At 38.8% G+C, this 27,379-nt stretch overlaps 1 long non-coding RNA gene across 1 annotated transcript; it reads right to left on the bottom strand.

Annotated features, from left to right (window-relative positions):
* Positions 1 to 10,242: 10,242 nt before the first annotated feature.
* LOC108506175 lies at positions 10,243 to 15,685 on the bottom strand. The gene is made up of 3 exons (XR_001877703.1): positions 15,456 to 15,685; positions 14,909 to 15,105; positions 10,243 to 11,231 (listed from the first exon to the last, which is right to left on the bottom strand). It is a non-coding gene; the product is annotated as an uncharacterized LOC108506175 (long non-coding RNA).
* Positions 15,686 to 27,379: the final 11,694 nt, after the last annotated feature.

Here is a 27,379-nt window from a genome sequence, read left to right as displayed (position 1 = left end):
TGACAATGAAGCTCAGATTTATTCACTTGACTTGCCTGTTTGCCTTTTCTAGGTTAATCTTTTCTCTTTCCCTGGATTTCTTTAATCCTGGGCTGTTTTTGTTAAGAAAGTGATTGAATGAAAATTTTCCATAGTCCAGAAATCTTTTCACAGCTGTAGAAATTAGTAAATTTTTTTTTGTGTTTCAGAAGCTGAGTTGCTGAGCAAACATACGGATGCATATCAAATAGAACCGAGGTAGTAAGAAATAGAAAATAGTGAAATACTGTTATTCTAGTGTAAGTACATCAAATATATTTCTGTGGCTGACATACATATTCTTCTCGGGAGAAAATGTGATGAATGTAGTAGGAGTGTAAGAGTTGGTGTAGGTTACAAATTATTAAATATTTTTTATTATGAAGCCTATATTTTATGGTCTTAGTAAGGTTTTAAAGCCCAGAACAGTAAATTCTTACTTCAGATAATGTGGGTATTCAGTAACCCTAAAAAGAAACTAGTAAAAGTTTTGTGTGTGCTGAAGGAGAGATAAATGTGCTTTAGATTAGGTGTTACATACCATTCACTTAACTGCTTTTCCTCTTCTGCTCCTTCTTTTTATGATTTACCTAAACACAGAATCTGTGTGGGTCCTTTTCCTCAGTTTATATTACACTGTCATCTCTGAATTCATCCCTATGAATGCCTATTCACACATTCTCTGTTAATTCTCACAGCAGCACAGATTGGTTTTGTGTTGTTCAATAGAAGTAATGTCACTCTTTACAAAATGGAGCACTAAAACGGGTAGGTTTTTTTTCTTTTCACTTTAATAAAAAATTTAATTAATAAATTAGGGGAATGTAAATCTAAGAAGGAAATAAATTGATCCAAGTCTGAAAAGAAATGAAATATTGGAAAGATGCTTTCCTTCATAATAGCTCAAAATTAGGGCTGCATGCAGCTTGCATGGTCTGTTGGGTTCCTTGTTCTGGAGCAGCTCTCAGATAGCTCTCAGTTTAGCAGTCCCCTCTCTGCTGGCATATATTCTGCAGTGCTAATTCAGAGAATGGTCCACTGGGTTATTTAACTGAAACTGGAGTCTCAAAAAGATCAGACAAGCTTTGCTGTTCTTTGGCTTCAGTGGATATCACAGCCCTGACTGAAAGAGCACTGAACTTAATAGACAGGCTTTGGATCTGGAAAAATGCTTGCTGAAATCAATGAGAGAAAGAGCTTTAACTCCATCAGTTAACACTTCATCCTGGTGCTTTCCTCAGTAGATACAAACACTGGCTCTGTAATGCCTAGTCATTTTTCAGATCAATACGACAAACCTAACGGGTGTCTGTTTACTATCTGCTGTCTTAGCATTACAAGTCAGATGAGACTTTTGAAAAATAACTATTTGATTTTACAATAATTCCACCCTGTACAGCAAACAAGTGCATTTTTAAGGAATTCTGTTTAACCAGGAAAATCACTAAGGAATTCCTCAAGAGTTATATATAGTTCTTAGTTGACAGACTTCCTTAAAGAACTCCTTTTTCTGTGTCTACAGTAATTAAAATAAAAGTTGTCCTTTGAGAATTTGACATTGGCAAGTTGCATTTAGTATAATTTTCTCCAAATGCTAAAGAGGTTGCTAGAGTTATGGGGAAGTAATTAGGTCTTGTGAACATGAGAGAGGGTCAGAGTCTCTGAATTTGCCATAGGGTAATATATTCAAGCAGACATTTCTGATTCTCCTGGTCACTCTGGAGGAGTGTAGTAATTGCCTGCTTGTTGCATCAGTAGTCGGTGTCCTGGAAGTGGAGTTAGTGGCATGACAGCTGTGGCAGTATAGGGAATACCACTGTGGGGCTTTGGGGATGAAATTCTCCTCTAAGTACTGTAAAAAGGCAGTTCTGATTACAACAAATGGTGACATTAAGCAGAACTTCACTGAAAGAAAGCAGGAAGCAGCAGAAGAGGAGTGTTTGTATGCAAGTCTTAACCTGGGTGCAGCTTGGGTTGTGTCACAGCATGACTGTTTCATGTTAAAGATGAAACATAGAAGTTCCAGCAGGAGGTTACCAATACACTATTTTCCTTTTGAAAGTAACTCGTTCTGTTAAAATTGAAATATTCATGAATAACATCTTACATCTGTATAAAAATGTTTCCTACGGTGCTGTAGGCCACTAGAGAAGACTGCATGGCCCGTTTTTCTTTCCTTCTATATTTTTAAACAGCAATAAATAGAGTGAAAATTAGTAACTGTAGATTGCCTGGAGTTTCTTGGCATTTCCAGGTAATTTCAAACTAACATGGAAAGCTTTGGAGGTCTCTTTACATAAGTGTGCAGCTTCACAAAATGCATTTTTAGTGATTCATTTTTACCACATGCTGAAGCCCCTCCTACTTTTACTAGTCTACAAGGTATTATCCTCCCATATGCCACTGTGAAGTCTCATTTGTAACAGTTTATCCAGTAGTATTTTCTACTTGAATTTCTTGACTTGGTGCTCTCTGATGTCCAAACTGAGTGAATCACAGAAGAAAGTTGGGGCCCTCGTGCTTTCCTAAGGCTATTTAAACCTTTTGAGACTGAAATAATGCATGAAAAAAGATGAAAAATTCAAATTGGATGTACAGTTTTAATTTCTGCAGATTTCCTGGCATTCAAAACATGAAAAAGGCACTGGTGTTTGTGACCAGATGAAAAACAATCAGCTTAAAGAAGAACACACATACAAACCAAACCAAAGTAATTAAACTTTTTTGATGTTTGCTTTGGGATCAGATTTTGGGCTGAAATTTGTTCTTACAGTTCTTCAAAGGCTGAGGGAAAGGCACAGCAAACAGTGAGGGCAAGTTCTTGCTTTACACAGATCCATCTGCCTTGCCTACAGATATGTTATTAACTGCCTTAGATGATGATTGAAAGATCAATGCATATTTGTCCAAAGCAGTAAAACAATGAGATAATTTATCAAAATGAAACATTACCCTGAAAGAGCTTCCATTTTTCTACAAGTTTAGTTTGAACCAATTTGCCAGATCAATTCAAGGACAAAATTTACCAAGATTTTAAAAAATAAAAAAGCAATAGAAATATTTCCATCAGTTAGAAGAAAAAAACTCATATGATATTGTCTTCAATGCCCTCATTTCCAGCTCTGAGTTCAGTGTTAATATAGTCTGCTGGCTGAGTGGAAATCTGAATGAGAAGTTGGCTTTAACAAAAGGGAATTTAACTAATTTATTTTCATTACTGAAGCTGTGGAAAATGCAAGCTATGTGACAGAGAAAAGTTATATTATTGGAACAGGAAACATTTAGGTAAAAAAACCCGTAAAACATAGGAAAACCCAGGGAAATTAGATGGTTTTTAAATATATTTTTTACCCATGCAAGATATTCCTTTCAGCACAGCATGAGATATAGCATTAATCTTATTTGTCTGTGATCTAAAAAACTATTTCCTCACAGTCAGGACTTTGCTACATTACCTCATTTTTACCCACAGAAGCCAAACCGCTGAATTTTTGGAGACTGTTAGCAATAAATTTTTTTCTATGACAATTAGTTCATTACTAATCTTGTCTCCAATGAACTAATGAAGAACTTTAATATTGAAAAGCACCTTATAAATCCTTTACAATAAACCAGAAGAAATATTAAGCATCTGTAAATATGAAATCTTGTCTTTCTTTTAGCTTTTTTTCCTGAACCTTTGCTACAATTATCTTTAAATCTCCATGAAAGAAGCCAAAGAAATAGGAACTCAGGTCTGTAGTAATATTAGTCATCTTACTAATGGATATTCTATAGCTTGTCCTTTTTTTCCACTTCCTCTTACCTGCTCCTTTCATAACTCAGTCAGACAGACTCTTAAATACTCCTTGATTGGAGCCAATGGGTTTTACAAATGTAATTTATGCAGTAGCTTGATGATTTAAATGGAAAAAACCCAAAGTCTTGTGCTTTTACAAAATGTAAATCTGTCTGGATCTCATTAATGAAGGTTCTTGACTACAGGAGAAAGCTGTCCCCTCTTTTTTTTTTTTTTTTTTTTTGGAAAGCCATAAATTTATTTGTGGGATTCAGCTTTTCTTTTTAAAAAAAATACTTTGGAATTATGGTTTCATCTGGTTTTTTTTTTTTGTCCTCAGCCAAAACCTTGCCAGTGGTGACATGTAGGATGCTGTCAGTGGGGAGATGCCATGATGACCTCTCTGTCAAGACAGTGCAACACTGCAAACAGTGCATAACGCAGGAATTCCAGGGAACAGTGGATTTATCTTAACCTGGAGACTGTGAAACTTTCAAGCATCTCTAAAAAAATCCACCAGTGCTTACAAAGGGCAGCTGCATATTAGGGACATATATTTTGCCTGTGAATAACTCTTTACTACTTTTCTGTTCCTTTATTATTCCATTCTGGCTGTATGGAAATCAAAACATGACAACTTTGCTGTAGCCATAATATCTAAGAAATCCTATGAGAATGAATGGTGAAACCAGCTTGCCTCCATTTGTGAACAGCTGAGGTTGGCTGATGGCAAACAGCTTGTGTGTTAATTTGTGGATAAAGCTATCCTGATGCAGGCTGACAAGTTGTTTATTAGTGGGGTCATAACTTGAGGAGATATAAGGTTTCACTGATCTACTCCCAGCATAAATTTCAGCAGTTATTACTCACTGAAGGTCCTAAATGAGAACTTAGCCACTCATACTGGTGGCTAAGTTTTTGTTTTTCCAAAAGAGGGTGACAGTGCTTGTGTGATAGATTCCATATGAGGGACAGATTTATTTTATTTATTATAATTTTGTGAAGTCCACCAGTGTCTACTCCTTTCAAATTTGAGATAAGGATATCTGATAATCTGGGGGAAAGCAACATTGCTTTCTTTTTGCCTCATCTTGCTCTCTTTTGCAAAGATTATACTGGACTGCTTGAGGAGCTCCTATTGATATTTCGGATCACACAAGACATCACTGACTGTACCAGACAGTGTTGGCATACCTGGCATCTCTTCTGGAAGGAGATAGATTTTCTTTTAAGGAATTTTACTATTTTAACAGAGAGAAGTACTGGGAAACTGCTTCTTCAACCTGAAGGGTCTAACAAAATGCAAGCCAGATTCCACTTGCATGCCTTGCAAGCCGTTGCTATGTTCAATGCATTATAACTGCATGAAAAGTGTTCAGAAAGAAGGCATAGTTCACTATAATAACTTAAAACTTAGCTCAGTTCTGATTCACATACCTGCTAGTTTGGAAATAAAAAATGAGCAATGTCTTATTTTTAAGCTAAGAGTTTGACTTAGACATGGTTTCTGCCTTGTTTCTTCTAGTCTTCTTGGGCTTGTGGAGAAGAGGATAAGAATAAGACAAACACATCTACTAAGAGAAGTGTCACATTTCCTTATGACCAAAACAGAGATTATTTACTCTTTCTAGGTGTGCATTTTTCAGTGATTTAGTTGATGCCATCACCAATTATGTTCCAAATTTTTCAGCCATCGAAGACCAGGGAGACGTTATTAGAGGTACTCTGTTCTCCACTGGTGGAGAGAAAAGCTTTAGTAAAAGTGGAGTTGCAAGGTTTGCCCTTGTATTTGTCCTTTCTGACCCGTGTTTGAGATAAGCTGTGCCATTTTTGGGTTGCTGCGTTGTCACAACCAGGCCATGATACTGTCCAAGGAAAACAAATTGGTCATTACAACAGGGACCAGCAGAAGTCCAGGTACAGGATCTTTTAAAAATTTCTTAAAGAACTTTGGGGTAACAGATAGAAGCCCAGACTTTAATGTTATTGAGGCTTTTTTTATACATGAAGAAAAGGGACATCATCTTGCAAGTGAAGAATAATGTTCGGATTCCTGCTGACGTACAGAGTCTGATGCCCTGCAGTACTGTAATAGTTACCAAGCAATTTCCCATCTCCAGGGAATGGCAACAAAGAAGCTGTTAGACTTGTCCTGGAAGGCTGAATGTCCTGTCAAATGAATCATCACTTCAGAATTATAATATTTTAAGAGCTATACTATCCAGAATTAGTTTTCACTAAAAAGATATTTTTAATACCTAGTGTATTGCTTGTTCCCAGTGTGGTATTTGCTTAAAAAGAACCCTGTTAGAACATGTTCTTGTTTTTTCCATGGCATTGTGCTTGGAGGATTAGAGAGACTTTACTGTGGGCCATTTTCTCATCTTTTTCAGCCAAGGCATAGACTTTTTGGGTGACTGCTGTATTTCTTGGATACAGATCTGTAGACACTCCAGTTGTTGACTGTGGTCAGACATCTCATGAACAAAGCAGGATCTGATTGCCCCTGCCCAGAGGTTCCCTGCTGATATCCCTACTGTGCTCAGTGCCTGGCAGCACTGTGCTTGCATTCTGCTAGCATGCATCTGCAGGTTTCACTGAGAGATGATGAGGTAGTGGGGTACTTGGATGAGCCTTTAAATTAAGCTATAGAGTGCTGTGCTTGCTCCCTTTTGCTTTTTTACTCACTTGATCACATCAGCTTCTCATTTTAAAATGATGAGACATTTCAGGGCAGTATTAAAAAAACCCCAAGGTAAAATTTCTCTATATTTCTATTAGTACTATGTCCAAAGAGAGATACAAATTCATGAAAATTGTACTGACAGAAGGCTTCCTCTATCTCCATCTCTTATTTGCTCTTATTTTCATCTTAAGCTCCTGCATTATTAGAGGACAAGATATTAATCAGACACTCACAAGCCAGAATTCTTGATCACTTTTGGGGTAAAATTTAGCTAGACTGCCTAAAAATGCTTATTGGTCTCTACGGATTTGTGCTGAATGTATTTAATACAAAGTGTAATATAAAAAGCCCTCTCTGCAGTTAATTAGCCTCCAGGTTATTGCAGGCCCCAAGGCATTGTATTTGAGTTGTCATTGCTACTTGCAAAGATCAGCAGTATTTAATTCATGTGTTATACAAAGTAGATTCCCTGGGCTTATATGGCTAGTGTTAATTCATTGTTTCTAAGCTCTATTTTCATTTTTAATTTTCTTGGCTATTAAAGATGGTGCTAAATATAAGGAACTTTGCTAAAACCAGATGTGTTACTCTGAGATAGTACCAGTTTAAATTACAGCAGAACTAAACCTGAAGGTTCCTCCAGAATTATGCTATTGTAGCTGAGGGCAAGATTTGTTCCTGTTACGTGATAAATCTAAAACAAATAGGGTTCATTCAGACTCCTTTGGGATGGGATAGACCTAATCTTATTAATTATTACTGTTTTCTAAGGAGAAAACGTCAGGTTTTCTTCATTTGATAATTCTGTTTTCTCAGAAAACATTTACGCATGTTCCAATACCCAGTTAGCAGTGGCAGGAATTCTTTAGTGGTTAGAGAAGTGGCAGAAGGTTAAATCATCTGACTTTGATGTGATGTTGATTGTTTACCCTTAGTGTACAGTAATATCTTAAAAAAAATAAAGCAAAGTGGGTGTATTCATTACTGGACAAACACGGCTCACAAGTTAAAGAATATGTGACTCCCTTCAGCTGAGACCAAAGTGCTTCATTTATAATGGAGATTACGGTAAGAACCAAATGAAGTTGTCTAAGGGAAAATGATGTCTCCTGAGCCTTTATTCTGGTTTGGCCACAAGTTAATAACATGACCAGCACTTAACAACAAAATGCAGGACTGTATTATCTTTTAGCAAATGCCAGTCATGGGCAATCCAAACAGGTCAATTACTAGCAAATCTCCAAAGATCTCTTGAAACCTCAGAAGAGTTAGAGATGCCAAGAAAATGTCTAGATGCACAGAGACACAGGCACAGAAATAGGGCACAAACCAATTTGCAGAAATGGAACTTAACCCTTGGAGGGAAGAATCCAGCCTGCTACATATTCATTTCCACTTCATTAAATATTTATGGCGAGACATGCATGTAATGTGATTCTAAATTATGGAAAAAGCACAAACGGAATCTACACTCTTTCAGTCGTGTTTAAACTATTTTTTTCAACCTTTCTGTATCTTGCAGGTATAACGGACAAATGTGGGTTTTTCTGCCACTGACATGCTAGACATTTGGAAATGAACATGTTCTCTTGAATAATCCTAAATCAGAACACACAAAACAGAGTGTAGAGACCAGTGACAGCCTATTCTTCAGCTCAATAGCATGTCTATGACTTATTAATATTAATGAAACCTGCACACAAGCATGTGGGGATAATTGACCCCATTAAATTCCATTTACTCATGAGCTACTTTGTAAGGTTTGCCCCTTAGTTATTGTAGTTTTTATCAAGGATAAAAGTTGGAACACTGTGTATGCCAACATAAGACTATTTCAAAAGTAGCTTTGTGAAAAAAAAAAAAAAAAAGTAGAGGGAAAAAAAGCAAGAAAAAGGAAGTAGCCCATTGAAACAAGTTTTCATCCAAACTTTCAACAGCCAACGAAAACAACCTTATCTTGCTTTAAACCTTTATTGGGACAGCACATCAAAATCCTTTCGGAGATGAAGACATTTGTCCTGGACATATTTTTATGGGGATCTCCATTGTTGTTTTTTTTTTTGTTGTTGTTGTTGTTTTTTTGTTTGTTTGTTTTTTTTTGTTTGTTTTTTTTGGGTTTTTTTTTGGTTTTTTTGGGGGTTTTTTTTGTGTATTTTTAGGACTTTGCGATTTGCTGGGCAGACACGAGAAGAGTGAGCAGTGTTTCAAACACATACCTGGAGATCTGGATCCATTCAAACCCAGGCTGGATGGGGCTCTGAACAACCTGATATAATTGAAGATGTCCCTTTAAAGGTACCTTCCAACCCAAACCATTCCATGATTTCATGATTTCTTTTTTTTTTCTCTTAAATTGTGGGAAATGTGTCTTAACTGAGTTTTCTTCAATGCTTTCTCTATTTTCTTTCTGAGAAAGGGAGTAAAACGAGAGTCAGTCTGTTGCCTTTTTAATGGCTCATCTCTAAACGTGAAAATTGGTGACTTAGTTCACTGGAGAGGATGCACCTATAATCATAGAATCAACTGGGTTGGAAAAGACCTCCAAGATCATCAAGTCCAACCCTTGATCCAACACTGCCATGGCTACCAGACCATGGCACTGAGTACCACATCCAGTCTCATCTTAAAAACCTCCAGGGAAGGTGAATCCACCACCTCCCTGGGCAGCCCATTCCGGTGTCTCTCCTGATTAGTGCTTAAGTGGAATCCAAAGCTGTAGACAATAATGTATGAATTATTTTTATATCTTTTACCAAATAAGTGATATATTCTCCCTGGCCAAGAGTAGCTGATCACTTTCAGCTGATCTTTTCTTTAAAAGAATAAGCCCATGATATACAATTGGTTTTGAAAAATTATGTACAACCATAATCTAGCCCCCTCAGACACACAAAGTGTTAAAACTAGCATTAGCATTGCAGGAGCTATTGCTTTGTAATAGATACTACTCAAAATAATTTTCTAGACAGTAATTTTATAGTTTCTTGGTAATGATCTCAAAAAAATCTCCTGGAACAATCTCATCATGAGATCAAATCTTGTGCAAAAGGAGCACTCGGACAACATGAGTTGTTTTACTCCTTGCACTTTGTACAAAATAAAGAAATTAGTATTTTTACAGTCTTAGCACACCTTCATAACCCCCTTGTTCAGAGCTGCAGGGCACTTGAAAAAAGGTTCAGAACCACATTTGGTGTCCCCAGCCCTGAACTGGGTCTACACAACACTCAATGTCTCCATCAGCTTCGGGCTGACACATTGCACCAGACCAGAATAAATAATCTCCAGACATGAGTTACTGGCACAATTAAAGCAAGAGCACAGCTGACTGACATACTGAACAAAAGACCTTTGGCAAAGCTTCCAGTGGAAAAGCATATAGAGGAAATTCACTCTTGGCGCTGAACACACACGAGTAAGAGCAGGACGAACTGCTGATTAACAAGCTCAGACTCTGCAGACTAAATTCCAAAGGATGAACAACGGTAATAACATTCTGTTATGTCTCTCTACAACATGCATGCAATTTATCATTAAGTTGTATTCCACAGGCAGCTCCAGCAGAACATTTTCACAGTCTAATTCATGCAGATGAGATTTGGCTTGCCGCTTTCAAAAGAAGTCAGATGTACGGAGAATTCTGTTCCATCCAACAAGAAAATCAAAGCCCTGTAATATTAGTTATAATTGCAATAGATTCTGATGACTCTAACACAGTGACATCATGCAGTAAGGTAGCAGTACACAGTTGTGTCTCAGAGGGTGCACATTGAACTGGACTGTCTGGCGTTTCCTCAGGAAAGAGAACATTCTCTGAGGGACATATTTTTCCCATGTTGACTAATTTGATTCTTATTACAACTTCTGCCAGTTTGTTTGCTGTAGCAGTCAGGTTTAGTAGACCCTAGGTCTCAGGGTCACCTCTGAGCCTTTCTCACATATTTTCATATTTTTCCATTCCTGTGGTACTGAGGTCAATGCAAAGGTTTCCTGCAATGGCTTTCTCTTCCAGAACTGCTCCATTTGCACCTCTCTCATGTGTTGGCACCACCAGTTCACTGGTAGTCATCTAGTCTGAAGTAACTGAATGGAGTTATTAGGTTTCTATGGTTAGTAAGTCACTTTTCAAAATGTTGTTGGCCTATTTACGGTGGTTTTAGTCAACTTCTCCAAGTCAGTTCTTATCTACTTTTCTCCATGGATATGATTTACTTTCCAAAGGGTGCCTTTTTTCTCTGAAAACCATGTTCTCTGCACCTTTGACAGGATAACTACTTTTAATATTCAAAGAGAGCGTTTAATGGTATATATTTACACTGGACCCTTATTGTACCTTTAAGCAGACTCTCAGTGGACTGTGCTAGCTGCTCTTTTTTTTACTCAACCTTGCCATTTTAAGGTAAATTGCTGCAAAGCTTGCTATTTTTACTCCATCCTTCTGGGAGGAGTTGAATTTGAGAATGACCATGTCAGGAAATAATTCTTTTCCTTATATTTAGAAAGTTGGCAGCTTCACTCTGCCGAATGTATCTGACCACTGAGCAGTACTGGCATCCACGTCTGTCAGTCAACATCTTACTTGAGTTCTCACTCCTCAGGTGAGCCCTTAGAGCATCTCTCCAGAGCTAAATGGTACATGCTGTAGTAAGTGGCACATGACACTGTCTTCTGTGGTAGCTGTGAAAGAACCTTCTGAGGGGGAGCCCAGGGCCCGGGGAGGTGCTGTGCCCATGTGCACAGCTGAAGAAGCTGCAGACAAAAACAATAGTTTGAGTTTCCAACTTTTCAGCTCCTGGGAAAAGAGAGTAATTAATCTTTTGGTGAAACACACCATGCTAGGAAAGGTTTTCTGAACACTGTGCTTTCATATCACACTTGACCTGCTAGTTGAGTAACACAGTATGGCATTATCTGATTTCTTCTGTGCTTACAGCAAAATGACTTCATAATAAAAGCATTCACATTCACCTATACAACTTCAGATTTTGCAAGACTGTTATGTTTCTAATCATGAAAAACATGGCTTATTTCAGATGATAAAGTAGCCATAAATAAAGAGCTCACAGAAAAAGGCTGACAAATAAACTTTTTATATGTTGGGTATGTATGGGGATGTAGTTTGTGGTGACAGCACATTGCTCAGAAGAGCAGGTCATATGCTGCTTCCTATTATACCAGTGTCAACCCAGAGAATTTCCATTGTCTATATTTCAACCAGTTCAACTAAGATAAAGATCTCTGCACAGGATTTCATAGCCTTTTTGCCACTGTATAGTATTATTAAAAAAAGAAAGTACTGTAGGGGTCAAATTACTTTCACTATGGTTTGTGATAATGAATGCACTACAAATGGTTTAGTCTTATCCATTAATCATAATAAAATCATAAAAAAAGGCTGAAATAGGTTTCAGTAAGGTATCAAGCCCTTCTCCTGCACTGTTACGAAATTTAGGCATGTGATACAAGGCAATGCCTGTCACAGTCACTGGAAACCAGACACTTCAGGGTAAACCTTGCCATTTTAGGTCTCACAATGATAAGACTTTGTGTAGATAAATAGTAGTAAAAAAGTAGTAGTCTGCCTCTAGTAGACTATTTGTAGTCAAAAGAAAGAAAGATGAAATTATAGAAAACAAAATAGAGAGGTTGGTTCTGAGGAAAAAACTAAGAGGTGTACAAAAAGCATCATGTCACATGCATGTATCCAAGAACAATAAGAAGGAAGTGGGAAGCTGTATGCAGAGGTGGGATGGCAGAACTGAGTCTGGGAATGCACACAGACAGGTCTAAGCCCAGACTTTGATTCACAGCCTCTTGCCCTGCTAATCTCTGGGCCTGAGTAGCAGGGGCTGGGATGTGCTGGTGATGTGGCACTGCTTGCCTGGGCTGGCTGCACTCAGCAGTCCTTGCCACCTGGGGCTGTGTTGCTGTGAATTGTCCTCACTTGGAGGAGAAAACTAAGGGTTAAAAGTGTCACAGGTTGGAGAGGCACAGTAGGTGATGCTTGAGCCTGTGAGTGATGCTCCAGCCAGCCAGAGCCAGTGAGGATTCACTCCCTGGCAGTCTAGGGAAGGAGAACTGAAGGTTCACAGAGACAGAGCAGCAAAAGTAGGGCAGCATCCACTCACAAAGCCTGAGCGGCTTAACTTACACTAATGGAAAAGGGGATTTGAGTAGCTAAAACCTGGTACATCGAACTGAGATGAAAATATAACTCTAAGTATATATTTCTGGGCTGCAAGAGGGCTGGTAGAGAGGACAAATTATATCTATCATACGTCCTGGAGGGTTTGGTGTCCCCCCCTATTTTTTAATAACAGAGAGGGATGTTATTTTCAGTCTAAATAATTCCTTTTTTTATATGTAAACTCAAGAAAAAATTGAAATCTGGTTGCAGGTCTAACTGTGAGATGCACATATATAAATACACACACACACACATTCATGTACGAACTCTTCTCACACACACATACACATACCCCCTACCCCCCTATTTCTCCAAATATCTGTTTCATTTTGTGCCCTCACAGAAAATGATGGCAAAAAAACTACACAGAAATAACTTTGTTCTTTTCAAGAAATCAAACATAGCATAAGCTCTAAGAGATCAAAATAAAACAGATATTACATTTCTAATTTTCGATTAATCAAATTCTGTACATCAAAAGGCAAAGGGCAGATTCTATTCTCATTTGTAACAATGTAAAAGAAAAACCAGAAAAATTTGCTGTTCCTCTGTTCCTAAGTACCACAGAAAAATCTGCCATTCTTCTGTAATGGAACAGCATGGAATAATACGAATAATTTGAATGTCAGGAGCCTTTTTCTATTTTAGCATTCTCATTTCACAACCAAGTTAGATTACCTCTACCATCCTCACTGGAACTGGAGTCATATAGGTTCGTTCTCATTTTGTGGATGAAATTATGAAGAAGAAACATTGTGACTTGCCTGATGCAATGGAAAACATACCATCTAGAGGAGAAATGGCACCTGGGTCTGTGGCCATCTAGTTGTGTTCATCAACCTCTAGGCTTTCTGGCAGTGTGATGCAGACCAGAAAATGATTTTCCTGACTATTCTTTTTCTTTTTTTTCAGTCCTAGGGTAACAGTAATACTTCTGAAGATATTAGCATTATTTATATTAGATGGAAGGGGGTATTTTAAGGAGATGTATGGTTAATTTAGTTCCTCTGGGCCAAATTCTGCCTGTGCTGTCCAATATGCAGTTTAGGCTGCCATCAGTAGCACTTCTGTGGGTAGAGCTGTCTGGACTGGCAGAGTGATGAGGGACATGGAAAGGGAAAAACCACAGTGAACCTGTTCACTTCATGAAATGAAGGTAGACCCAATTCCTTGCCCCTACTTCTGGCCTCCCCTGAAAGCCTATCTGAGTATAAACACTATACTAAAAGACATTTATTCCTTCTGCTTTATTTGAGCTGTGGCAAAGCTGGTGGAAACTGTCATATTATCCTTGGAAAAAATTAAGGATTTCCTGGGAAATGCAGAATTTTACTATTCTAGTCTACCTTTGTCAACTCCTGCTTAAAAAAAAAATTAGTGTTTTTTTTCCTAGACATTGACTAAAAAGTTGTGCTAAAATGCAGATAAGCCTTTTCTCTCAGAAGTCAGTGACACCGAGCTACATGTAAGCCGTGGCAAAGAGGTACCTAAGAACACGTTTCATACTGTTTCCCTTCTCATTTTGGCACAGCATGGAATTTAGTGATACGTGTGGTAGGGCCAAACTACAATGGTTTTGACAGCTGTGGGGGAAGGGTGGTTGGTACTGTGGCTGAACTCTTCACCCGTTCCCATGGGGAGAGGGTGCCTTGCAACTAGACAGATGGTTCCTACAGAAGGTCAGCAGAAATGTTCAGGCATACCCCACTTTTTTTGCACAGTATTCATTGATTCAAACTGCTTCTGAGCCTCTCTCCCCTCTGCTTAATAGAATTTTTATCATGTTTTTAAATCTTTGCCAATTTTAATGTGGCTGATTTAATTTCACACAAAAAAAAGTGTGGGAGCAGCAGTCTCGGTTACCCTGGATAAACACTGGCCTACGTGCTACTTGTGTTTGGCTATGTCAGCTGTGAGCTCTCTAAGTACGAAGTCCTGCCAGGCAAGACATAAATCTTTTGTCAATGAAAGGGGTACATTATCTGCTTCTCAGCTGTTTCTTTTCTAAATAGCTACCTGAGGTTTAAGATAAATATTCAACATGGTTATTTAAAAGAAAAAAAGAAAAGAAAAGCCAGAACACTTCTTCTCGTGCCTTGAACACTAATGGCAAATCAGAGAGAGCGGGGATCAGTCCACACGGCATGTCCCACATCAGTCTAGAAATGCAGTAGCACAGTGAAAGGATTTTTAAAGGGGTAAAGAATTTAATAATACTTGGTCTGTAAGATACTTTTACCTTCTGAGCCAGTCCCTTGCAGTGAAGCTGCCAGATTAACTCCTGAGGCAACTGGGTGCATTTTTGCTGGGTTAATGAAGCTGTGCCCTCCTTCCCCAGGAACATGATCAGTCCAAGCGTGGGATTGTGAAGAGGGTTATGTTGAAGTGGGATCCTTATTCTGAGCCAAAATCTTGTTGTTCACAGATATCTTCATACTGAAAAAGTGTGAAGAAATTAAACTGGTGACTAGCCCTAAGGCAACAGCTAAAAGGTTCATGGATTTATTATCTCTCCATAAATCCAGTTAATCTCTGCTCCATATTCAACTTCTGTAGATGTTGAATTTGAATTTTGGTATTTCTGGTACCATTTCAAGGTGATCTCAGCCTTGTGTGTGTAAGCTGATATGGTTACATGGTACTGTTGGCCTTGTACTAACCCACTCCCCAAAACAACCCCAGATCTCACCCCCACCTTTCTCTGAAATTCAGCTGTTTCTCACAACTCCTCCTTAACCACCTGTGAATTCCTCATGGTGCCATCTGTAAATTTGTCAGGTTCTTACCCTGTGATCCGTCATGTCCAGCAATTTCTTGTGCCACATTCAGTAGTTTCTGAGGCTCTTTAGGTGAGCTCCAGGCTGGTCCCATTGCCTGCCTGCAGTTGGTGTCACAGCCACAGCCTGATGCTGTGGGAGAGAAATGCATCCATCCTGCTAGGATTAAACCATGGTCACTACAGTATAGAAAAAGTGAAAATAATGATGCTTAAGGATTGATGTGTACCCTTTTTCCATGCTGCTTAGTTCCTGATCACTTATGGTTATTAGTTATTGAGAGAAGAGGATGTACCATCTAGTCCCACACAAAGGTAACACCTTAAGTAAGAGCTTGAAAGGCACATAAAGATGTTTGTGACAACCTAAGGAACTGGGGGCCACTGCAGGAAGCTGCTTCAGTGGATGATGGGTTCAGATCTGACAAAACAAAACTTGGAGTTGAATAATTCATAGTTTAGAAGAAATGTCTTTGAATGAGGAGGAATGGAAAACTAAATAAAACCACAATGATTATAGAAACTGTAGATAAGATTACTTATATTAGATTTAGATAGGTCCTCAGAGGAAAATAAAAATGTCTCAGTGTAAAAAGATCAGCCACAATAGCGAAGTGGATAGGCCTGGAAGTGCATAGGCCTTTTTATGTGCAATTTTGGAAAAACAAGCTATGCATATATAATTTGCTGCATTTTTGTTATAGAAGGTTTTATCCCATTTTTATGATTTTAGAATTAATAAACATTATCCAAGTCAAGCATAAAATGAGCAGCACCTCATTCAGCACATTCACTGGAATTTCCAACGTATTTAGCATTTTCTGCTTGGAGCATGGATATAGCAATGATTAGAAAACAATATGGCAGGAAACTCTTGATGTTAAACATTTGAGTTATGTATCACAGATTGTCTCAAACTCTCTGACTTTTTAGATTTAAATCTTTTCAAAGTTTTTTTGAAGCTTTTGGCATGTTTTCTGAATATATGTACAAGAAAGAAGATTCTTGGAGGACTCTAGCCTTCTGTTATTGTTTAAACACTGATGCTTAAGGTTTAAATTTACAGGGAACAAATCATTCTACATCAAAACTAAGGTGTTGCATGTTTATTTACAGACCAAGCTGCAGTAGTAATGTGTATTTGTCATGGAAACTGATTTGTATTTAATTCTACACTCTGTTTTGCACCAGGAAAATGTGAGTTTCATTTTACTCGTCTCTGTTTTCAATTATAATTTGACAAAAGAAATAACCGCATTACCTATTTGATTTGCCAGAACTTTATCCCAGCACCACCTGTTGAGCCCTCGGCACTCGAATCCTGACATATAGCAGAGAACAAAATTATGCAGTTGGCATACTAACCAGCAAGGATGCCAACAAAAGCATAATATAGCCTTTGTACTCAAAGCACAACAAAATATATATTAAGCTACCAACTGCAAAGGTTTAAGCAAGCCACATTTAATTATACATGAACATATCTTTCCGACAAATAGCTCAGCAGAAAAATGCTATGGAAGTTAGAAAGAACCCTTTTTGTTTGCTTTGGTAAATATTGCAAGCTTAAAACAAATAAAGTTTCACAATACTATATAGATTTACTTTAGAGATGGCAAGAGGGTATCCAGCTGATTTATTCAAATTGATGGGTTCAACACTATCAGCTTCCCAATTTAAACAAATGCCCCATGTTCATTTCTGGCAGGGGATCTTGACCTAGTGCAGCACTGGTCTCCCAGGAAGGTGGAAGAAGAGGCTCCAAGCATTAGTCTGGATCCAAACCTCTGTACTGCAAGTATCTGGGACCAAAGAAGTAGGGATCAATTGTGTCTTTGATGTGTATTTCTCAAAGCGACACTTTGCCACAAAAGTACTCACAAGCTTTCCTGGTTGTGCTGACCTGAGATCTGCACGAAAGAGGAGACAGAAGTTGAAGGAGATAGGACAGGTCAGCAGGGATGAGGCAGAACCTCTGCTCCCCAGTTCTGCAGAGGTCAGATGAGGTCTGCACAGGGGCTTTGACCTCAATGGGGATTTACACACTGGGAAGGGCTACCAGTGGTTCTAGCAGTGATGCTGGAGCTTCCAGAATTTGTCCAAAAATGTGAGTTAAATCACTGCACACTTTTTAAGGGGCCGTTTCTAAATACTATGACAGTAACAATCCTCAGATTTTTATCACTTCCCCAGTAAGCCTAAGAGAGATTTAAATCTGAAAAGTTGATTATAGCGTAGTTAATTCTAAGAGACTGTTGGCCAGAAACATAACATTAAATATAAAATGAGGGTTTTGTTCCAAGGCAAGAAGAGAATTAATCAGATTTTACTCCTGCTAACCCTGATATTGCCACAACTGCCCGCAGACAGATCCAAGGAGGAGGACAGGGTAAGGCAGAAAGACCCACAGATTGACCCACAAAGAAAAGCAGCTTGGGAAGTATAAGTGTTGCAAAAATTCCCTTGATGCATTTTTACAGGGCTTTGATGCTGGCTAAGGCTTTTGTTAATATTTTCCTATGAAGCATAAGTAAAAGACAATTAAGACTTTTGAAAAGAAACCAAAATGCTATAGGTTAAATGAAATATCTAGAAGACCTTTTAGAGACTGGGGAAAAAAACCCAACAAGTTTTGCAAACAAGGGAACAAACCACAGACTAACCAAAGGATTTTACTTACTGTGCTAAATTTGAATTCTGAGCTACTTAAGTAATCGTTTCCACAGTAGGCTTGTACAAGCCTAAGTGGAGGCGGCACCTCTTGGCACCTGTTAGATACCCCCAGATATAATTTCTGATATATGATTCCTGAAAGGTATATATGCAATTCAGAAAGTTAAGTAAGGGAGAACATCCTCTGATAGGAAGTGGAACATTTCATATTGTATCCAGAAAAATGGAGAATAATTTTGCATTTGTATGGCTTTCCTACCAATGCATTGCAGCAATCAGCATTCAGCAGAGGTTGCAGAATCTCTGTCTTTGGAGGGTTCAACTAGACTGGATCCAGCCATGAGCAACCTAATGTAATGAAACTGGTTTTGAGAAGGGGGGTTGATGACCTCCAGAGGTTTTTTTTAGCCTAAATTATCTATGATTTGAAAACTGACCTGAAGAAATCAGAAATGTTTTCCTTACAGGTGTTGTTAAATTAAATTTTACTGAATTGCATTTTTTTTTAAATTTATTTAAGCATTGGGATTATGTATTTACTACTTATAATAGTTTAAAAATATTTTTGTAATTTGATACATAAATATGCTTTGATTGTTTAATTTTTACTTCAGTGATTGATGAAATAGAAGTAAATCTGTAAATGGTCCAGTTAGTATACTGGGTGCCTGTGATGTAATTCAAATGAGTCAATGGGAGTGCTCGTCTAAAAATCTAAAATGGTGACTTGAAACTTACCTCAACATCCTTAATTTTTATGTGCTTAAAATGTAACCTGACAATTGTTAATGAGAAAAACTTTCCTTCAAATTTGTAATAGAAACTGTAAAACACTTGCTAAGAGATAGACCACATCTAGGAAAGCCAAATCTTGTTGATCTATCTGTCTCAATTGCAAATATCCTTTGTGGTAACCACATTTCATTCAGGAGAATAAGACTAGAGGAAATATACATATGACAGATAGTCTGGCATCATCCACTTCTGGATTTTTCAGATGTCTAACAGCCAAGAAAATGTTCCATCATTTTAATTTTTTTCAGACAGCTGATCCCTCATAGTCTTTACTCTAGATGAAAGCTTCAGATGGAGTATCTGGATAGTGTTCGAATAGGGCATTAAATAACTCTCCTACAATAGAATCCATCATCTTCTCCTAATTTCTCCCTTGTTCAGAATAACTACAAATGCTTAAATTGCAATGTGGATGGAGCTTTGAGTTTTAAAATCATAAACTACTTAAAAAACTCACTCCAGAAGTGCACTGCATGGTTTATTGCCTTCCACAATATCTCTGAACATACCTAACATTTTCTGCCTTTCAATAGCCTTGCAAAGACACTGAAAACACTGGAACACTTCCTTGCCCAGGACTGATGAGCAGTCTTGAGAGCTCTACAAGTGCCTTTTTCACCCTTCACTGCTGTTGGGAATTTAATGAACCCACCCTGAATATTTAAGGCCAGCATTTCAGCTTGAAATTGCACTTCTTGCATTTAAAACAGCCATGAAAATTATGAAGCTTTACAGGTGAGCCGTACAAAAGGCAGCACGTTTTCAGGCAATATTTAAAGTCTGCTATGAGTAACCCAAATTTCTCAGATATTGCTTAGCTCCCTTGTCACTCAACAGGGAATTTCTATTAGTTTCTTGTATCATCATATAAAGTGGGATTCACTATTGAATTTAATTCCATTTAAATCTGGACCATTTGGGAAGCATTAACAATTCTGGAATTAAATGTCAATGGTTCTTACATTAGTTTAGTTTTCTGTATCTGCAGCACTGCTGTGAGTGACCCCACTTTGCATCACATTTCTCTTATTTGAGTATTCTGATAGCACACACACACACATCCCTCAACAGAAACCAATGACCTTGAGGATCCTTTCACTAATTTAAGCTTGAGTTTACCTGTCACTGAAGGTGACTGAGGTCAGCTGGCTTAAAACGACTGATCTATAACCCACACTTCCTGAAGAGATAATTTAAATCCAAAGAGAGAGTCTCATAAGTTCCCAGAGAGATCTTAGTATCATAAAAACAGACTTGACACCACTCCAAAGTTTAGCCTCTGCCTTGACAAAGAGGAAGCAAAATCAGCTTTGGTGCAAATCCTTCACAGGCGATACTTCTCAAAGTTTTCTTGAACAATCTGTGCCTTCTTTATCTTTTGGTAACTTGTCACTGATCCCTTTGTCAGCTTTCACTGATAGTGAGATACTATGGCTGACAGGAAGTGGGAGAGAAAAAGAACTCTTACTTCTCTGTGTCTCCTTTACATCATTATTCATGAAGATACTTCTGTAAAACTGTGCTCAGGGTGATCGATGCAGGGCACAGACAAGTATGTGTATAGAAAAATCCTACCATTTGGAATAGAATTCTATAGGAACAGCTCTAGGAGCTTAATGTATTTGTAAAATTAACCTTGGCATAATTTTTTGAATGACCTATTAAAGATCTACACCAAGAACAATATTTGCTATTGCATTCTGTGGAGTTTTTGCTGGAACTTGTCCTGTTCTGCCTCCTGACCACCATAATCACATCGTTCCTGCTGCAACCCGAGCCTTTCACTGTTCTGGAAACTGGTTGAGATTTACCCAGTACTGCTTCCCAACACAAAGTGATTTCCTGTCTCAAATGACTAAACTGTTGCATTGAGCAGAGAAGGAATCTAATTTCACTGTCACCCTCTGAGCTAGCAAGATGATTCATCCATTTGTTTATGTACCAAAGGCTGCCAGTGAGGAGCATGCTTTGGTAAGGGGCACTAAAATGGGTGATGATTTCATTTGGCAGCACCTAATGCTGACTGTTTACATTGGCACTTACCCATGTAGGCAGCTATGTAGACTAGGCAGCTTAACAAACAGGCATGAAATTATTACCATAAATTTTCTTCAAAAAATTGTCGTGATTCATGATTGTCTTAAAACATATAAACACATTTTACCACAATGATTTTGCCCATTTCGAGGGATATCCAATACACAAGGGACTTTTTCCATTTATATGGCAGTAAAAGCAAAACCACTATGACTCTTGCCAAACTTGTTCAAAGTTTACATGGATTTGGTTTGATGAATGTGGTGGAAAATTATATCCAGTATCTTGGGTACTGGCCCATACACCTCCTTATATCTCAACAGTGCTGCTTCCAGCTTTTAATACAGATTTCTAAACTCTGTTTGTTTTTATTTGGATTATAATATTTAAAAAATAGATCATATGAAACAGAACACAATTTTAGCTCTGTAAAATGGGGCTTTTCCTTAAGCTTTATTTTCTAATTGGAAACAGTAGTTAGTGATTTTTGCTCTGATTTTCTTGGATACTGCTGTTCTAGGGTTATCTTTTGCCTGTAAGAACAGTTACTCCTCACGTTATTGAAACAGGTCATCTTGTGATGGAGCTAGGGATGACATGATGTTATACTGAAAGCACCTGGTACAGTGGCAAAAAACATGGGGTTGGTTTGTCCTGTCTCACTACTGAATTCATTGAATTTCTGTGGGGTGGGTACTTGAGTGAAATTAATAGGATATTCTGATGGAATTTTTAATGGACTATGAATGTTATTGACAAAAAATTATTTAGTAAAGGAGAGGCTCCCCTCTTCCCTCAAGTTTCAGCATTATAAAGGAGGAGAAGGGAACATAACTTTTTAAAAAACCTAAAACATTATTTTGAAGTATTTTATTATTTTGAATGGCTCTAAACCAATACATTTTCAGATATCATACATGTCATTGGAAACAATCAAACCAGAAATATTTTGCCAAAAAGGAAGTTTGCAGACAGCAAGCTGAAATATTTGCTTGGTTGTCTTTGGCACTCCTGGTATTTAAATGTGAGGTTCCAGGACTGTTGATACGCACAGGACTCTTAACAGGAGTTATAAGCAGAGATCAATAGTTATTCCTACAGCAGGTTATCAGGCACATAACTTACTGAAGTGGAAGGCTCAGTGCTTTTGACCTCTCTCCTGCCTCAACAAATAAATCTGAGACTGGGTCAAGCATATCACTGGTCCTAGGCTGAGGTCCTTCTGGAAATCCCTCCATTAAGCAGAAACCCTCGAGGAAAGAATTAATTCATTTAACCCCGTTGGGTACTGTGTTTGCATACCAAACATGAAGATGCCTCTGATGCTTCTGGCTGCGTTCACAGAGGATTTGGGCTCCGCTGTTTCCTGGGTTAGATGTTTGGGACGCTTGCGGGCAAACTCTGACCAGGAAAGCTAAGTAGGGGTCTTTAGAGGTGGTCTAAAATTCAAGAGCATTAACGTCCGATGGGGAAATTTTCCCTCCCGAAAGCCCCCCGCCCGCAAAGTAGTTAAAGGTGCTTCAGGCTGCAGAACGAGAACTCAGCTCTCCTGCCCCCGCTTTGGCAATCCCTGCGCAGTGCGGAGCTGAGTGACACTCTCCTTTTGCTTCATTTTGGAAAACAGCGCCATGACCCGGACCGGTGCCCGTGCGCGTCCCCGCGTCCCCGGGAGCGCGGGCGAGGAGCGCGCGGGGGAGCGCCGCGCCCGGCAGGGGGCGCTGCCGGCCCGTGTGCCCGCGGGAAGCGCCGGTGGGACCAGGGGGGAATGAAACTCCTGCCCCGGGAATAGCGCCTGACCTGGGAACGGCCGGGAAACGCCGCCCAGAACGCCTGGATCAGCTTTTCACACTCAGCATGTGTGTAAGGGCAGATACGAGCACCCGGAAATTAATTCCTGATGAAGGAGAAGAAGTATTGAAGCACTCACCATGTGTGTAAGGGCAGATACGAGCACCCGGAAATTCATTCCTGATGAAGAAGTATTGAAGCGATAAAGTTTAGAAGGATCTTTAACTACGATTTCCATAAGATGTTATTCAGAAAGACCTTTCTTGGGAGGGTTTTTGTCATTGTTTTTTGAGTGGATTTTCTACACTTTGTGACTGGTGATGGACTGTCTGAAAAAGGCACTACATTTCAATAATTTTTTTTTTTTCCCCTTCAGATTTCCTTTTCCCCTTCAGCTGAGAATTTTTATTCTTGTTCAGATTCAGGGACATGCTGAACTTCCTCTTCTCCCTTTTCCTTTTATATTTCTCCAGGTCACTTATTTCTTTGTTTTCTACCGTGCTTTTGGCATTTTTTGGGGGAAGGAGGGTTTGAAGGAGGAGGGACCTTTTATTTGGAGCTGGACACCCAGGGTTTTTTTGTTAGTTGGGTTATCAGGAGCTGTGAAAAATACCTTCAGCCCACAACATCACCCCATGTCCTGATTTACCAGACCCTGCAAGTCCTGCGTGCTTTCTGCCAACAGCCCTCGTGGGCCAGCACTGCCATGTGCCCTGCAGGGAGATCCCAACCCATCCCTGACAGCATCCCCACTGAGCTCTCTATGACAAGGGGCATCCTCTGCTGTCACCAGAGGCCTGGGATACAAATGGCCCAGATTATACATCTCCTTTTCACTTTTTGGGTCATGTACAAAGCTTGGAGCCTAGCATAGGTATTTCTTAAACCTCTTCCTTAAATATCTCAAGCTGAAGAAGGGAAAATAAATCCCATTTATGACCTGATGCTTCATCTATGAGTGTGTTTTTCACTGTGCTTCTTCAGTGTTGCTCTGAACTTTGTTTCACAAATACCTACATTAAAAAAAACCACAGAAACTTCTGGGTACATGTGTATTTTTTCTCTATACTTTGGTTCCTTAATACTAAATAAATGGAATCAACCATTTAGGTTTACTTTCTATGCTTAAAAAAATAATGAAATATGACAGCTTATGGCTTTTCTCCTCTGGATGGCAGTAACTCCTGCTTAAACATTCGTGACCCGTGACTGCAATATCCCATAGCAAGGGATTTCCTTTTCTTTGTCAGTGTGCTATCCAAAAGAAACATTTAATTTCATTCATTCTATGTTTTTTCAAATCTAAATTTAAAAGCTAATTAAGCTTTCAAAGAAGGAATCTGTTTAATGTAAAAATTTAATTGCATAACTCCTATGTATAAAATGGGAATCAGAAGAAAGGTAGTGATCCTGGGTATTAGTATCTACTTGCATCCATAATGTATTTCATAAAAATCACCTAATGTTGTTGAGAAAATCAAACTCCTTGACAATAAACAATGAAGCAATACAAAAGATACAGAAAGGTCCTGACCTGAGAGTGCACCTGAATATCTGCCCCTTTAAAATGCTCTCATTGTAACAGAGCACATCTGGATTTCTTGACTGTTCATTACAACATGAAATTTTAAAACAGAAAATACATCTAATAAAGGTGATTTCCAAACACCCACTGTGCAGCCTTGTAAGTTAGTTTCAACAAGAGGTATGAGAGGGAATTAAGCCCTCCTCCCTTCACATTTGAACAAATAACCCTTTTTCAGTAACAAAGCTACATTTATGTGTAGGACTCTCTTGTCTTCTCACTGGCCATGACCATCTCTATTGCCTTATTTTACTGCTGGTGGAAATAATCCAATTCAGAGCAGCAATTTCCAAAGATTAGTCCCTGTATTTATACAAGTGAATCTGCACTTTGGGGGTGTCCCAAGTCCTTTGACACCTTCCTGTTGATTCTGGCCAGCTGAGGTCTGTCCTTCAGCAACCAGCCTGGTTTCTGGGATGCTGTGAGGGCAGTGCTCCCCAGCTCCTGGCTCAGCAGCAGCAAATGGAACCTCTGTTTCTTCATATATATTATTCTGTCAGGCAGAAAGTAACTGATTTTACATATGCATTCAGTTTCTGATCTATGGGCTGAGATGGCCAATGCGGATCTAAGAGTGTCTTTTAGTAAGTGGGTGGTTTTCTTCCAAGAGGTTAATGCTACCAACTCCTTTGAAAACCTTATCTGTTTTCAAATGTAGAAAAAAACCTAGCTCCTAAACATGAGAAAAGCATTTCTGCCCACATCTTTTTCAAAGGAAAAAACGATTTTGGCAAATTTGGCAACTTTACAATAATTTCTCCAGAATCACTGGAGAAATTTTCCCTGTTTACATTTTCTCTCCAAATTTCTAGTGCTCAGAAAAACCACTTACTTATACAGCTCTATTTCTTCTGCTATTGTCCTGATCTTTAGTAGCACTTTAAGGTTCTGCCCATTTGTTTGTCTTTCCTGCATCTAAGTGAGTAAAGCAAAACAGTTCTGTGGTAAACAAGCCAATCCCATAAAAGGTTCTACCTGAGCATTGGAAGTCCTCTGTGGTGACAGAAACATTGGTCCAGCTCTGGAAATGAAGTGCTTCGGGAAGGCATCGTGTCTCCTGAGTTTCTGCAACAGACAGGGGAGCAAACTTTGTTACTGTCCTTCTGGAAAAAGAGTGGCACCTCCTTGCTGACATGAATCCAGAGGGAAACAGGGAATCACTGACCTACCATGTGTGGACAGCTTTGTTGTCCAGGTAATTTTCTTAAGGAGTGTAGCAGAGATGCTCAAGACTTTAGAGACTGAAGGTATCAGTGGGAGATAAACTGCAAATTACTGCAATCTACTGTCCTGGCCTCTTTTTTTTTTGAATGTAAGGAAACCTGAAAAATAATAATGTGGATACAGCTAAGAAGGTGATTTTACAGTATACCACAAAGTTGAGCTTTCAGCCTTTCAAAAGACGAATAAAAATAGATACATCACATATTACACTGGTTTTACTGCAGGTCTGTACCTTTGAGATCCCCTGATTTGCTGGAAAATTTTCTCTAAAGACTTCATTAAGTTCTGGCCCTGACACCAATTTGTCAGCAAAAGATAAAGCACCTTGAGAAGCCAAACCAAAAGGTTCCTCCTTAGCACATTTGTGAAGGCCTGTTGCTGCTCATACTGACTTCTGAGCTCAGGGGTAAAACTAAATACAAAAAAGGGGGATATCTCTCACCTGCCAAATAAGCAAATACATGACTGGTGGCATGTAGTTCTTTTCTGTCCTATTAAACATTGCTCTGTCCCCACTGCAGTGCCCAAGTTTGCCTCTATTCACCATGGGAGCAGGTAAAAGGACAGACATCATAAAAAATTTTAAATGGATTAAATGGTCAGCTGCAGATTCATTTTTACTGTGTAATTTTCTAAGTATAAGCTTTGTCCAGGATGTGGGTGGAAGGTTTCTACCATAAAACACTGGCCTACCAAATAGCTCTCTCATCTGCCCTGTGAGCAATCTGAGCTGCATTGTGCACGGTCTCTTTTTGAAAAAGATATAATTCATAAACCTCTCCCTTTCCCTTAGCTCCAGAAAATGTCTGAATCGGTTTCCTAGATGGTGATATATACACATGGCATAGTGGAAATACAGACAAAACACTTGCAGCACTGCATATGCTTCAAAAACTCTGTTCTTCATCGTCCTAATATATGAAAATGGAGTCTGATGGCAAACAAAGAAGCTTTCCTGTGTGGTGCAGGGGGCCACTGTGACAACTGAGGTCAAGAGAGGAGAAGGCATGCAAGAAACATTTCAGGCTTAGTTCCAAAATACAGAGATTTCTAGTTTATTGTGAGGACAGAAGAGCACTGTGCACTTGTATTTCTAGCTGTTGGCACTCTTAACTATACCCAGCTAGTCAGAAGGATCAGTTATAGCTAGAGCTCGGTTTGAAAGGAGATTTCAAGCAGATTAAAAATTCCTGATCATTACAACCTCCTAAATTAAGTGAAACTCTCTGAAAGACTGGTTTCTTTCTGGATCCCAGAAAATTCTTTAATTATAATTGGAGAATAAAGTTATTTTGGATTCTAATTTAGAATTTAGAATCTAATTTAGAATAGATTTATGCTAGCATTCCTAATGTCCAAAATTACAGAACTGCCAACAGTTTGTCAAGAAAAACACTCACTCTGGACTTATTTAAAATAAAAAAAAAATTTAAAAATCTGTTTGGGACAGCAGCCCTGTCTCTCCGAGTAGAAATGTTTTGCAATCCTAAGAGCTCAAATGTAACTGTAAAATGACCTGCACTGTGTGCAAGAAATGTGAAGTTTTTCTGAAATGCCTCCTTCTATTTCCCCAAACTAATTAGCTAGCGCAGCCTTCCAGGGCCTTACAACAAGGCATAGGTTTCTTGCTTTCTCATGCAAATGCAGTGGTAGGAGTGGACCTTACATCACAGCCCCCAAAGGGAGGGCAGGATTGCCCTTTCGGTGTTGGGGTAACAGTAGGATCCCTTCTAGAACTTGCTTTCTGCTGTGTGCTGCATGAAACTCTCTGCAGTGTTATACGAATGGACAGTACAAATAAACTTCAGCATAGTTACAGCTACTTTCAGGTT

Source organism: Lepidothrix coronata, unplaced genomic scaffold (assembly GCF_001604755.1).
Source record: "Lepidothrix coronata isolate B3197 unplaced genomic scaffold, Lepidothrix_coronata-1.0 Scaffold209, whole genome shotgun sequence".
Lineage (NCBI taxonomy): Eukaryota > Metazoa > Chordata > Aves > Passeriformes > Pipridae > Lepidothrix > Lepidothrix coronata.
Note: the sequence above shows the minus strand (reverse complement) of the source record. Positions and strands in the feature narration are given on the sequence as shown.